The sequence below is a fragment of the Saccopteryx leptura genome, chromosome 3, assembly GCF_036850995.1.
Source record: "Saccopteryx leptura isolate mSacLep1 chromosome 3, mSacLep1_pri_phased_curated, whole genome shotgun sequence".
NCBI lineage: Eukaryota > Metazoa > Chordata > Mammalia > Chiroptera > Emballonuridae > Saccopteryx > Saccopteryx leptura.
In genome coordinates, this window is record NC_089505.1 from 190,696,174 (window position 1) to 190,702,598 (window position 6,425).

A 6,425-nucleotide genomic window follows, 5' to 3' on the forward strand; every position below is an offset into this window, starting at 1 on the left:
GAGAGTCAGAGAGAGGCTAATAGACAGGGACAGACAGTCAGGAACAGAGAGAGATGAGAAGCATCAATCATTTGTTTTTTGTTGCGACACCTTAGTTGTTCATTGATTGCTTTCTCATATGTGCCTTGACCGTGGGGCTACAGCAGACCGAGTAACCCCTTGCTCGAGCCAGCGACCTTGGGTCCAAGCTGGTGAGCTTTGCTCAAACCAGATGAGCCCGCGCTCAAGCTGGAGACCTCGGGGTCTCAAACCTGGGTCCTCTACATCCCAGTCCAACACTCTATCCACTGCACCACCACCTGCTCAGGCGAGGCTATGAATTTTAGTGCATTTAAAAGCCATTGACATTTGTTATTTTGTAAATCATCTGTTCTAGTACTTTGCCCTTTTTCTTTTTCACAACTACAATTTTTGTTAGCATGCAGAAAATGGGGCATTCTTAATGCCCGTCTCATGGAAAGATGGAATTTAAAGGATGTCACTATTGTTTAGGCTGTTGGGTTACAGGTGGATGTTAGAGTGGTGGCCTTGGGTGGAATAGCTCAGGAAGAATGTGCAGATTGAGAGGCAAAAACCACACAAACAGAAGTGCTCCTCTAAGAGTGGCTTTTACATTCATAAGGCTTTTAAACATCAGCAACATGCAAAGAAACAAAAAACCAAAGATTATATCATAGGGACCAGGGGCCCATGAATCCTGACATATTTCCTGTCTGGCCCTTTACAGAAAATGTTTTCTGATCCTTGGAAGGGATGAAGAGGAAAGAAGAGGCTGAGACAGAACAGTCTAGGAGGTGGAATGAGACAAACAGATTATCATTTCAGAAGTGAAGAGTTGCAAGTTCTGTTAGACTGGAGGGTTTAGCAGTGTTGACTTTTTTTTTTTTTTTTTTTTTTTGCATTTTTCTGAAGCTGGAAACAGGGAGAGACAGTCAGACAGACTCCCGCATGCGCCCGACTGGGATCCACCCGGCACGCCCACCATGGGGCGATGCTCTGCCTACCAGGGGGCGATGCTCTGCCCATCCTGGGCACCGCCATGTTGCGACCAGAGCCACTCTAGCGCCTGAGGCAGAGGCCACAGAGCCATCCCCAGCGCCCGGGCCATTTTTGCTCCAGTGGAGCCTCGGCTGCGGGAGGGGAAGAGAGAGACAGAGAGGAAGGCTCGGCGGAGGGGTGGAGAAGCAAATGGGCGCTTCTCCTGTGTGCCCTGGCCGGGAATCGAACCCGGGTCCTCCGCACGCTAGGCCGACGCTCTACCGCTGAGCCAACCGGCCAGGGCCGTAGCAGTGTTGACTTTTGCTAAAAGTTCAGGTAAGATGAATATTCAAGAGTGCTTTGAAATAGGCAATGAGGAAGTAGGTCACTGTGACCTTGGGTAATGCATGTTTGGGGGACTGTTGATACACAGGCTTTTGAGTCACAGGAAAGAAAAAAAAAACAGAAAAGGAAGGAGGAACACAGAAAAAGGGAGGGAGGGGTGAAGAGAGGAGAGGAGGGGAGGAATGGGGAGAAGAAGAGACAGCCTGGACATAAAACATGCATGCTTAGTCAAAGTTAATTGAAAACAAAACAAAAAACTGGCATGACTTCTTTAAGACAAATAATTATTATGAGTGCAAATATTTTTCACTTCTTTAAAGCACACTTCTGATCTGTCTGACCTAAGCTATGGGGTCCCTTTTTCGTATTCCTACATTATAAGTAAGTGATCCATAATGGACATAGAAGTAGAGAGTACTAGAACTGGGAGAGACCTTGGGGGCAAGCTCATCCATCCCTGACATGTTACCAGTGAGGCGCTGAAGCTCTGAGAGTGACATGACCAGGCTACACAGTGAACCATGCAGGAACAAGAACCCTGGCTTTCTTTTCTTCTTCTTTTTTTTAAAGATAAAGACAAACAGACATACAGACACAGACAGGAAGAAAGAGAGATGAGAAGTATCAACTCATAGGTGAGTCACTTTAGTTGTTCGTTGATTGCTTCTCATATGTGCCTTGACCGAAGGGCTCCAGCCGAACCAGTGACCCCTTGCTCTAGCCAGCGACCTTGGGCTCAAGCCAGCGACCATGGGGTCATGTCAGTTGAGGACTGCTCCCTGCAGGGCAGTAGCCCCTGCCTTCCAGCCCACCCAGCATGCAGATTGCACACACCCCTGCAGCCAGTGACAGTCTGAAGGCAGACAGCTATATCCTTTTTACAAAAAGAACTTTTCCTCTTAGGTTCTTGTCATCCACAACATTCAGGTAGGGACTCTAACACTAACATACTTGTTTGCCTTCTGTGCTCCTGTGAATTTTATGTGTCCACTTGACTGGGCCACAGGGTGCCCAGATATTGGGTCAAGCATTATTCTGTGTGGGTCTGTGGGGGTGTTATTAGACGAGGTTAACATTTGAATCAGTGGACTAAATAAAGCAGATTGCTCTCCCCAATGTGAGTGGGCCTCATCCAATCAGTTGAGCACTTGAATAGAACAAAAAGGCTGATCTTTCTGTCAAAAAGAGGGACCTCTTCCTGTCTGATTGCCTTGAGCTGGGACATTGGTTTTTTCCTGCCTCTTGACTCAAACTGGGTCTCCAGCCTGCCAGTTTTGTGACTGGAACTTACACCACGGCTGTTCCGAGTCTCCAGGTTGCTGACTGCAGATCCTAGGACTTCTCAGCCTCCATAATTTTTTGAACCAATTCCTTATAATAAATCTCTTTATATATATACAGGATGAGGCAAAGTAGGTTTATATTTGTTCATATGGCAAATAATATAATAACTAATAATAATATTATAAGAATAAACTCTGTTTTGCATACTCACAACTGTAAACTTACCCCCCGCCCCCATATAATATAATCTCCTATTGGTTCTGTTGTTGTTCTTTTTTTTTTTTTTTTTTCTGAAGCTGGAAATGGGGAGAGATAGTCAGACAGACTCCCGCATGCGCCCGCCTGGGATCCACCCGGCACACCCACCAAGGGGCGACGCTCTGCCCACCAGGGGGCGATGCTCTGCCCCTCCGGGGCGTCACTCTGTCGTGACCAGAGCCACTCTAGCGCCTGGGGCAGAGGCCAAGGAGCCATCCCCAGCGCCCGGGCCATCTTTGCTCCAATGGAGCCTCACTGCGGGAGGGGAAGAGAGAGACAGAGAGGAAGGAGAGGGGGAGGGGTGGAGAAGCAGATGGACGCTTCTCCTGTGTGCCCTGGCTGGGAATCGAACCCGGGACTTCTACACGCCAGGCTGACACTCTACCACTGAGCCAACCGGCCAGGGCCTGTTGTTTTTTTGAGAGTCCTGACTAATACAGCTCCCATGGTAGAAGTTGAATATGAGCCCCTAATTTTAATTTCTTTTTCCACCTGTAAGATCTATGAATGGCTTGTTTCTTAAGTTATTTATGAGGTAAATACATTACAGAGAGAGTTTCCCTCAGATGCAAAGACAATTGAATCCTATATCAAGGACTGTTCCCCTGTCGAACATGGCCGTGGCTTTATTCTTTAGGAACTATTAGTCCCCCTGGTAACCATGCAGAAAAGCAGTGAGCCCTCTCCTGTCCTCCAGACTTTGCAGGCTTCACAAAAACCCAAAAAAGTGTTTAATAGTTTCTCTTCATGATGCTGCCCAGTCTGATAATTCTGCTTTTTTCAGTTTCCCCATGCATATCAGGGTGAGGAGGTTTGACCAGTTTGTGTCATGACACATGTGTGAAAAAAGGCAGGAGTTAGAATTTTTAAAAATTAGTCCAAATGAACTAAAATGAGGACTTATTTAGAAGATAGAACAACTGAATTTATTTCCTTTATTATAAAATTGAAGACAATCATCAACAGACTTATTTTAATCCATTTTTTAAGAAGTGAACCGTAAAAATGTTAATCTAGATCAATAGGTTCCACAGTATTCCACACTGACGGTATTTTGTGGTGTGCTTTTGTGTGGTATTACCAGACAAGGGGGGGGGTTCGTAATGGTAACAAGTGGGTTTTAGAACAGGTGGGAGGAGGGGCAACAGAGATAGGTGGGGAAGGGCTGCTCACCTGTAGAAGTTTTACTACATCCTGATGCCCTCTTTAGTTTTTTTTTTTATTTTTAAAATTGATTTTAGAGAGAGAAGAAAAGAGAGAGAGAAACATCGATTTGTTGTCCCACTTATTTATTCATTCATTGGTTGCTTCTCATTGTGCTTTGATTGAACCTGCAACCTTGGCGAATTGGGACGACCTGCTAACCGACTGAGCTACTTGGTGAGGAAGGGAAACACTCTTCAGTTTTTGGGTTTTTAAAAAGTTATTTATTTATTTATTCATTTTAGAGAGGAGAGAGAGAGAGAGAGAGAGGAGCAGCAGGAAGCATCAACTCCCATATGTGCCTTGACCAGGCAAGCCCAGGGTTTTGAACCAGTGACCTCAGCGTTCCAGGTCAAGGATTTATCCACTGTGCCACCGCAGGTCAGGCAAACTCTCTTCAGTTTTTAACATAGTTAAAAACTGAATAAAAGTTTGGAATAAAAGCCCGTTAGGAAAGGGGTGCCTGTTAGGGCAAGGCTTCTGATGATTAAGGCGGTAGTGGTGAAGGGCAGGGTCTTGAATAGGCCTCCTGTGAATTTTCTATATAGATTGAATGGACAATTCCAATCTCATGGTCCCCCAGACAAGTACTTCTCAAACTACAGGGCATGTGAACCACCTGGAGCTTTTGTTAAGATGCAGATTCTGATTCAGTATGTCTGGTGGGGCCTGAGATTCTGCATTAAAATTTTTTTATTGATTGATTGATTTTTAGAGGAAGAAAGAGAGAGAGATGGGAACGTCAATCTTCTCCTGCATGTGCCCCAACTGGGATCAAACCAGTAAGCTCTGCACTGCTGGACGATGCTCCAACCAACCAAGCTACCTGGCCAGGGCAGATTCTGCATTCTAACAGCCCCCCCCCCCCCAGGGATCCCAGTGCTGCTGGTCTGAGGACCACATTTTAAACAGTAATGCCTTAGAAAACATTTACCCTACAGTTCACACTTAGGTGCACCATATTCCATTGTTAACACTGCTTCCTAAAGTGCAGATATTATCATTAGTCATTAATATATTGATGTTAATTTGTTTATCAGATCTTCATTGATTAGGTCGCAGTAATTTACAAGCAAGGAATCATTTTCAACCAGAAAGTACTTTAATACTGAAAAACTGTATTAGCTGTGAATTTTACATCACAGAAGTTCACACCTGCAGCAACTGAAAAAGAATAATTATATAATATTGAACCACAGTGCCCCAGACATACAAAAGGTGGTTCCTCTTGTTTGGTTCCTGAACTGTAATTAAAGTATTTGAGGCCTTATGAGGAGAAGAAGGTCGAAAGTGAAACAGGAAATAATACGATGTTGTATTGAGATTTGACCTCGTGCCAGACACGGTGTCCAGCGTATGATGTGCTGCATTGTCCAATCTCATTTCATCTTTAAAAACAACCTTAAAATAGATACTGTTCTTATCCTCATTTACACATTGGGCTACTGAGGCTTAGAGGGGCTCTGTAAACCTCCTAAAGTCACTCAGCTATGCAGTCCTCTCTGTTCCCAAAGACCACCCTTAAGTTTTCATTTATTTATTCATTCATGCAACAAATATTTCCCTGAGCCTGGCACCCTAAAATATGCCTGATGAACAAAATGGTTAACAGAGAACTTGTGTCCTATGACGAGGCTCACCCAGAAAAAGTCCAGTGCTCACTAAATGGCACTATATTGAAGGCCTTCAGGAAGGAAGCTTTTGATATCTACCAGGGTAAAGGAAGAATAGCCACAGGAACAAAGGAGAAGCTTCTTCATTCCTCAATAACTGCAAGATGTCTGCACCTGTGTTTATACCTGTGGAGGGCATTGCTCCAACAAAGTAAACACAAGCTGGCTTGATGGCAGCTGGCATTTTGTAATTGGTAGCAAACGATGACTGTGGTCTTTGTAAGAGAAGGCAGTCTGGTGGTCCCTGGCATCCCAGAAAGCAGCCTCGGACCACAAACCCAAACCAGGGAAAGTCTTTGGCTGGTAGGGTCTGAAGTGTCCTAGCCATGTTTGTCTTTTGGGGGAAGAAAAACATGGCAGAAATTCAGCAGGCCTATACAAGTTGTATGCTCGGGCTTTGTTTCCAGATCAGGGCGTTCTGATGGTCATCCTGATCATGGTGAGGGAAAGCCAGCAGCGCTGATGGGGCCGCCTGGAAGGTATCACCTGCCCTTTGCTTGTTTCTCTCTCCCACCCCTCCCCACCAGTCTGCTGGTGCTTCAGTCAGACCCTCATGAAAATGTCACCTACAATCCTACACAGGAAGATCTCCATGAATAGTGGGAAGTTTGAAAGGCAACTTCTACACAAATCAAAGTGCTTATCATCATAAGAAAAAATAATTTGTAGCTATGTAAGGCAATG